Source organism: Pavona decussata, unplaced genomic scaffold (genome assembly GCF_977016875.1).
Source record: "Pavona decussata unplaced genomic scaffold, jaPavDecu1.1 SCAFFOLD_117, whole genome shotgun sequence".
Classification (NCBI taxonomy): Eukaryota; Metazoa; Cnidaria; class Anthozoa; order Scleractinia; family Agariciidae; genus Pavona; species Pavona decussata.
The window spans coordinates 107779-116246 of NW_028145531.1; the positions used below are offsets into that span (position 1 = coordinate 107779).

The 8468-nt window shown below is 37.9% G+C and overlaps 1 long non-coding RNA gene across 1 annotated transcript in view; it reads right to left on the bottom strand.

Moving 5' to 3' along the window:
• Positions 1–8468, bottom strand: part of LOC146469801 (uncharacterized) — a 91463-nt gene that overhangs the window by 80669 nt on the left and 2326 nt on the right. The gene's annotated exons all lie outside the window — the stretch shown is intronic.

Below are 8468 nucleotides of genomic sequence, written 5' to 3' on the forward strand. Positions count from 1 at the left end.
TAATTTGGTTTATGTGGAAAAAGTACTTTCGGAGAAATTAGGAATATGGTTGTGCTTGTTTTTCCTGCTTGTCTAAATGTCTGACAGGGAACATAGTAAGACGAGCATTTTCATCCTGTTTATAAAACCCAAATTATTTTAACGGCGAATTTTATAGACTGGGAGAGTGGCTCTACCATCTGTGTGAATTTAATTTGAATTGGTTCACATGCACTCGATAACCAGACTCGTTTAATTTTACTTTTTGAGAGTAGAACTTTTGGTCAAAGCATAGTCTTAAGGCCGACGTCATCTAGTGCGGTTACCATGGCAACGATACATCTGCCGATCCAAATATGGTTGTTTTGCTTATTCCCCTAGGTAACCTACCCCCTTTGCTTCGCTTTCCTGGAGAATTGCTCTTAATGTCCAGAAATTCTCTTTCAAGTTGCTGACAATGCAAGACTTTTCAAATGCTAAATATACATTTTTGCAAGCATCGTTCATTGTGCTATTTTCATTAAGGTAAGCTCTTTCTAAACGGAACCGATTAAAAAAGAAGTTGTGAAAGACCAAGTGATGTATATTATTCTGTAGCCTCCTTAGTACGCACATGTTATTTGGTTCGTGACGTCAAGCAATCGGATGCAATTTATGATAGTATACTGATCAACCAGCTTCACACAACAAAACGGATTACAAAATTAAAACTGATAAATATCCCATTTTGTTCACATCATTGAAGTTAATTGACTCACCTCGCCTTTATTTCCGTGATAGATCCGTTCTTATTAACAAATTCAATTCTGGATAACTTAATATTTTCTTTTCTTTTGTCAGTTGAAGTTTACACTTTTATTTTTATTGTTGTTGCTGTTTAGCTTTACAGTTTTGCAGAACAGTAAAGGTTATTGCTACGATAATTAAACTTGATTTTGTTCATGATTTATGAGTTGATTTGAAAAGAATTGAATCTTCGCTTCTAAACCCCCTTCCCACCCCACTCAGCCCGGCCTGCCAGCCCGGGCTGAAATTTCAGCCCGTGCGCCAAATTTGAAATTTGGCGAGAAGAGCGAACAGAAATCAAAATGGCGTCAAATATTAGACTTGTGAAAATCGGGGCATTGCTGCTTTCGCAATTAAGCCTTAAGTTGGCACTCAATTTCAACTTTTTTGGGATGGTGGCAGCTTACAAGATGATGGAGCACAAACGAAAGAAGAAAGAAGGTCGGTTCCTCTTCATATATTCGGGCCATCGCTTCCCGAACAGCTTCATATTGCTTCACCTTATCTGCGTTGAAGTCACTGTTCTGGTAGTCCATTTTCGATTTGTAATTTGCCAAGCACCGAATAAGATTTTCGATTTTATCTCCGTTATTCCACTAAAACCTGGTAGCCGTCATCTTGTTTTATTGAAAACAAATCATCCCCACGTCACTTTTCTACCCAGGTGATCTCGCTCTTAAGCCCGGGCTGAAATTTTATTCTGATTGCATGAGATTTTTCAGCCCGTTTGCCCGCGTTTATAAAAAAAGGGCTGGAAATTTCAGCCCGGGCTTAAACTGTCTTCATGTTATCGCAAACGTCGTTTAAAGAAGATTGTTCAAGAAAACCGGGCTGAAATCTCAGCCCGGGCTGAAATTCGCCATGTAATCGGCCTCTAAATATCACAAAGCTGTCATCTTTGAACGGCATTTTACGAGGTCAAAGGAGAACCCGAAAGGAAACAAAACGGAAACACTTTCGCGCAACCGTCTCTAGTAGGCGCCTTACCTCTCCGACAAGGCTCCCATTTGAAATTCAAAGCTTACAATACACCACAAACTAACCCCCCCCCCCCCCCCCTTCCTCGTGCGACCCAAAAGACTGAAAACGTTGCCATTGCTTATGTATAGTGAGGAGATATACGCTTTCTTCACCATGATGTACGGTATGCAATCGGGAATTTATGCCGTAAAAGCTCTGTTTGCACTGCCCTTTTTTAACCCCTCCCCTTCCTTTAATAAGCCCCCGGTCGTTTGCAGGTCGAGCTAATGTATTAAAATTATTAAAATAATTAAAATAATGAAGTGTTCTCTCTATATGTATATAAGCTTCCCGCCCCCCACTTTCGATCACGATGAAATGAAATCACGATGAAAAGTTGCGAAACTCAGACGTACACCATGATGTACGGTATGCAATCGGGAATTTATGCCGTAAAAGCTCTGTTTGCACTGCCCTTTTTTAACCCCTCCCCTTCCTTTAATAAGCCCCCGGTCGTTTGCAGGTCGAGCTAATGTATTAAAATTATTAAAATAATTAAAATAATGAAGTGTTCTCTCTATATGTATATAAGCTTCCCGCCCCCCACTTTCGATCACGATGAAATGAAATCACGATGAAAAGTTGCGAAACTCAGACGTCAAAAACATGACGGTCACTTGGCCTATATATAAAAACTTAAGGGTAGTGCCTACTAATACCGAAGTATTTTTGTGCGGCTTATGACTATGCGGGAAAAGTAAATATTAGCGAGGGGTATTGTAATCCAAAAAGAAAATTGGGGTAACTACGCACTTTTCAGAGATAATTAAGCAATAATATCTTTAAAAAGCGCCAAAATATAAAGCAATGTATGGGATTTTTTCCTAAATTGAAGCTTAATTATCTCTGAAAAATGCATGATTACCTCCAATTTTCCTTTGAGATACCAAAAGTATTTGCTAAGTTCTCCTTTCTCCGTATAGTTTTAAACAGCGGAAAAATATCCCTGTATTAGTAGGCTCCACCCATAGGAAACCCAAGTATCTCGCGATGCGCAGAACGTATGCGCAGTAACAATAGTAGGCACCGTTGTGTAGAAGTATCATTGTGCCAAAGTAACAACGACATACCTTGACTTTGTGGGATACAACCCAATAATTATGTAGAAAAAACGAATTTAACTTTAATTTCAGATATGACTCCTCTCTAGTAAGCCTCCTTCTGTCGTATAAGGTGCTCCTCTTCCTTGAGGCTAAAAAATAAACAAGCCCCTCCTTCCCCAGAGTTGCTCGAGGAGCTTTAATTGCGGCCACATAGGGTTAACAGTTGCGTAAAGAAAGCCTTAAAAATAATCAGTCTTAAACGGGATTCGAACCCATGTCCTCTGCGATGCCGGTGCAGTGTACCTCCAGCTGAACTATCACGCCAAGTGGGAATTGGTCATATTGTGAGTTCGTAATATACCTGCGAATGATGAGTAAATGAATATGAATATATGAAAAATAATATATTTGAACTGCGGATGAAAGGTAAAGCAGTTGCGAAATTTGCGAGTCAAATATAATTTATTGATCGTTGAGGAGATTCCCTTTCGTTTTCTTACATTGACTTGTTTCAGAGTTACTCGAACGCAGGAAATAACTTTTCATTATGGTAGCTGAAACCACATGAACTCCTCGAGTGCCTACTTTTTCTTCAGACGATAAGGCAACATTGGCCTTCATGTACTCAAGTTACATGATGTAGAAAGCAAACAAAAGGAGTTAACAAAAATTGAAGAGCGTGCCTTTCACACTCGCCCTGTATAAATTACTATTATCAATATCACAGATGCAGGTTTTATTGAGCACTTTTTACCACTGTGGGCAACATCATTGTTTTTGAGCAGCATTAAATTAAGCACGCGTTTACTCAGTATAAATTTACAACTGAAACAAAGTGTACATGTCTAGATCTACATCGTAAAGAGCAAAAACACGAGGCACTGTAAATTTATATAACTGTAGATATTTAAGCTTTCACAAAGGCATAAGGGATATAACGTTTTACCGTTGCAAACACAAAGCTAACCGTCTGTCTTTCCTCCCAGGAAAGGTAGAAATAACCTAATTTAGTTTAATTTCCTTGTGTTCGTGAATATGCCCCACGGATAGCGAGGATAACCTTGCATCTGACATAGAACTCCGAAGTGACGTCTTAAGCCTCTTCATACTACGAAAGCTCCGCTCTGCAGCACACGTACACACATGGTATGTGAGAAACCTCTTGACTTCTACAAGAATTCCAGGGTAAAATTTTGGAATAGAAAAGTCCAGTGTTTTCATGAAAGTCCGACATTCGGGTATGGAAAAGCACTACGTTGATTTGTTGGGTTTTTTTGCGTGATCTATCGGGAGAATACCGTCTTTGGTCGGTTTGGTTGATCAACGTTTTCAACCAGTTCAGAACCTGGTTGAAATTGTTGAAAACGATGGGTAGCGTCCGCTGACTATCAGCAGGCGTCAATTGTCATGTGTCGTCATCATGATTGCGTGATTTTCGCGAGAAAAGTTGACAAAATATTATCAACAAACAAAATGGCGGCTTTTTTAAATCAGGACATTGAAACCCTGGATCTTGAGGAAGTTTCTCGGAAATTCACGCTTCAAAGCAAAGTCACAATTGCAGGCTCTTCAACAATGACAGTAGATGAAGGCTTTATGAGAAGAACGGACGAAAGAGTGAAGCATGAGTATAAATTTGCCGACGTAAACTTTAATAACAAAAGCGTGTGGGAGGCAATTGCAAAACCATGAAGTAAAATGACTCTCCCCAGGCCAAACTGCGTTTCAACCCTAAACGGTAGAAAAAGTTAGAAAAGTGTTCTATTGGAACACCTCAACCAAATCAATCAAAACCGGTTTAGGTTGAAACGGTTGGCCTCTATAGAACACGTCCCGAGTTAAGTGACTTGCATTTGTTGAACTGAATTGTGTTGTTTTTTTTTTTTTTTATCAAATTATTATGTTTTATTTTTATTATTATTATTTTTTTTTTTACTTTTTATTGTTTTTTTTTTTCATTTTATCTTACCTGGTTTAACCTTGTTTCATTTTATTTTCGACTTTTTTAGGTAGTCGTAAAAATTGCAAAGGACCGCGAACGATCATGGGGACTTTACGTAACCACGACGGCAACGCCAACGTAAACGTCACTTGAAAATACAAGCTCGTTACTTGTACTACTTTGCGCTTATTCCAAATCGTTCAACTTCTACAATGAGGCCGAACTATTCAGTAACAAAAATGGTGAGAACGGTCTTCAAGTTAGCACGAAGAATTAAAATTTACTGTTTTGTGCTCACGCTCTCCATAAAACCTTGAATTTGAGCATTTCACGTTGTTGTTTGGTCGAAGATGGCGACGAAATGTATCAAAATTTGTAATGCACGTGCACAGCATTGTTTAGCTCAGTCATTAAGCCTTTTCTTCATTGACGTTTTCATTGCCGTCGTCGTCATGTTTGCGTAAAGTCCCTAATGCCGCTAGTTGACGTAGGATCTTCAAGAGACCAAATCAGCCAAAAATAAACTGTAACACAAACTGCAAGGCTGATACTACGTGCGTATGTGCGTACAGGTAGCTACGCCCCTGCAGATAAAGTATTAATACGCTATGCCCAGGACTGCCAAAAAAAAAAAAAAAAAAAAAAAATTGCGTCAGTTTCGCATAATGCATATAGTTTCCGCACGTGACCCAGACTATCCCCCAATCCTCCACTAGTTCTCGTCCTCCCAGAGTTGGTAGAGTGGGGGAAATACAATATCCTGTATTATTACATGTTATGAAAACAATAAAGACATCGTGAACGCTAATCTCCACAAATTACCAAGAACGTTTTTGAAAAGTGGTTTGAGAACTGAAGAAAGCCAAAGGAAGCGAGGCATCTGTGTTTGATTTGACATATTACTGAGAGACCTCATATCATTCCAGGCACACATCTTAATAAATATATGTTTTGCACAGTTTGTCAGTCAATCAGCAAACGCCACTACTGACCAATGTTCATCAAAATGCACGTCCTGCCATTTAAAAGAAAAAATGGAAAACAGGATAAGAAACGCTAATTTGCTCAATATTTCATTGTAGAGAGTGCTATTCTCAGTTATGCATAATGAAACGTTTTTAGCCTCTGAGCGGCAAAAGATTAAAACTACGGCAAAGAAAATATTATTATTTCTCTGATCGGGGGTAACCTGCCTCGTTTACAACGTCTTGCATGCTTGGTCGAGGGGACAAAAGCGAACAACAGGACAATTAATATTCCCAGCCTTAAAAAAAAAAAAAGAAACAATGCGGCTGCAGGCTATAAGGGTCCAGTGAAAATAGAGCTATTGAAAAGTGCAGCTGTACAGCTCTGATCGCCTGACTAGAATGATTGCAAATACCATCGTTTATGTAAACAGGTAAGCTATCTGTAAAGTGAACCTTGTTGCTTTTTGATGTGTTTTAATAGAACTACAAAATTTTTTTTTTTTACTGAAAACGACAGAATAAAACCTATTTTTATTTTAGCCTCACTGTAATTAGGGCAAGAAATTGAATTGCCAGTAGACCGAAAATGTAAAAATGACAAGTCCCATGATCGTCATTTTCCATATACGTAGATGTTTCCCCTAATTCACTAATTGAAGTTATTGGTGAAATGTTTGCTGTCACATTTCTAAAACAACAACCGCTTGTAAAGATTCAGTGATAAACGCCTAATATTAAGCAACTTCCTTGAAGTAAATTTCCTGCACTTTCAGCACCATTCAGTTCGTCACACAAAAGTTCAATAACCCAACGTTCAAACGTGAAAACTAATTAAGAGGGGAACCCTCAAGACTGATAAATTGTCAGAAAAAGTAAAACCTCTTACTCTAAAAACATATTTAATGTCAAAACAGTTGAAGCAATTTTAAGACAAATTTACGGTTGCGACCAAATACATCGGTAAGTTAAAACCCACACACTTAAAGGCCTGAGCTAATGGCAAATTTAAAAAAAAGGGTATCAACTCGGACCAGAATGTAAGTGCTTCCTTAATTGAAACATCTGAACCGGAAGTCAAGTAAAGACGCGCGGCTACAGCTGTTCTGTCTTTTCGTAGGCGAAAGGATAACTATATCTTCGGTTTTTGTTTTATTTTTCAACATTACAAACGAAACTATTAAATAATAATAATAATAATAATAATAATAATAATAATAAAAAATAGATCAACTAAAAAGTATCGTACGAGGAAACTTATCGTTATCAGCTGTTTAAGCGCAAGAGAGTACCATATGATCTTGTCGGAGGCTCAATTTTTTGGTTTTAATCACTATTAAAACAAGTCAATTCACAGCATGCAAGGTGGTACAGAGCTCGGAAAATATTGTAAATGCTTCCTTCAAACATCTGAAGCAGGAGTCAAGTAGAGACGCTCGGCCTAAGCTGCGCTGTCTTTTCGTAGGCAACAGATCGGATTGCTGTTGTTTCTTTCTTTCTTTTTTTTTTTTTTTTTTGTAAATTTATCATCACGATTACAAACGAACACTATTAAATAATAAAAGAAAAATAATAATAGATGAACTAAAAGGTATCGGATGTGTAAATATGAGGGTACCACGTGATCTTGTGGGAAGTTGAATTGTTTGGTGGTCATCACTATTAGAAATAGTCAATTCACAGAGTGAAAGGTGATACGACATAAAAACGTTTTCATCGCCTAGCAAAATATGTATAAATAGATTGTTAACCCACTACTGGGTTTTTCGGGATACTGACACTTCCTTTGTGTAAATTACAAACTGTTATTAACCTTACTGACGCTAGTTGTTGATAGAAAGCGGTAAGCCAACGTTCTAGAGAAAGGCGATAATTAGGAGCAACAAATTAAACAGGTGCACCTGTTCATGAATAACGGTTTTGAGTTTGTCTCTACTAATTTGCCGCTGAAGCCGGACTTCACATTTTCTGGCTTAGCTTGTTTAGATTCTGATTCATCTGAGTCCAAACTGCCACGAGATTTAGTAGAGTACATCGAAATACGACTACCTATGTTTCATAGGCAATTTCGTATCGTGCCAGCAAGTCTGCTTAATAGAGTCCATTAGACAAACAGTTGGTATAAGACAGTTGGCTCGTAAAACTTAATATAGTCCAGCAACTGCTAAATTGTTTATACATATTTATATGGCCAACTCATAACTCGCAGCACACATTCGCAGCAAGAGCTATTGGCCCTAAATGTATTTTCAGCTTCTTTTCAACTGAATCAGTTTGCAAGCGCCGTTCTGAGTGGATAAAGAACCACCACTGTTGATGTACCTATCCTAAAATTTATGTTTAAAATTACAAACCAAGACGATTAAATAATAATAATAATAATAATAATAATAAAGTTCATAAACTAAAAGGTATCAAACGAGGAACTTATGAACAAGATTTGTTCACGTGCAAGAGGGTACCACGTGGTCTTGTGGGAGGGTTAATTGTTTGGTGGTAATCACAATAAGAAATAGTCAATTCACAAAGTGGTCAGTTTATAACATATACTGTAAGTAACTGGATGTGAAAGTTAAGAGTGGGAACCTTTCTGACGAATGGCCACCTACAGGAAAGCCTGCTAATGAGAACTTATATCTCATAACAAATTATGTCAAAACAATGTAATTTTGAGACAAACTTACCGTTGTGATGGACATCTCTCAGTCACCCACACACTTGACTATTAATACC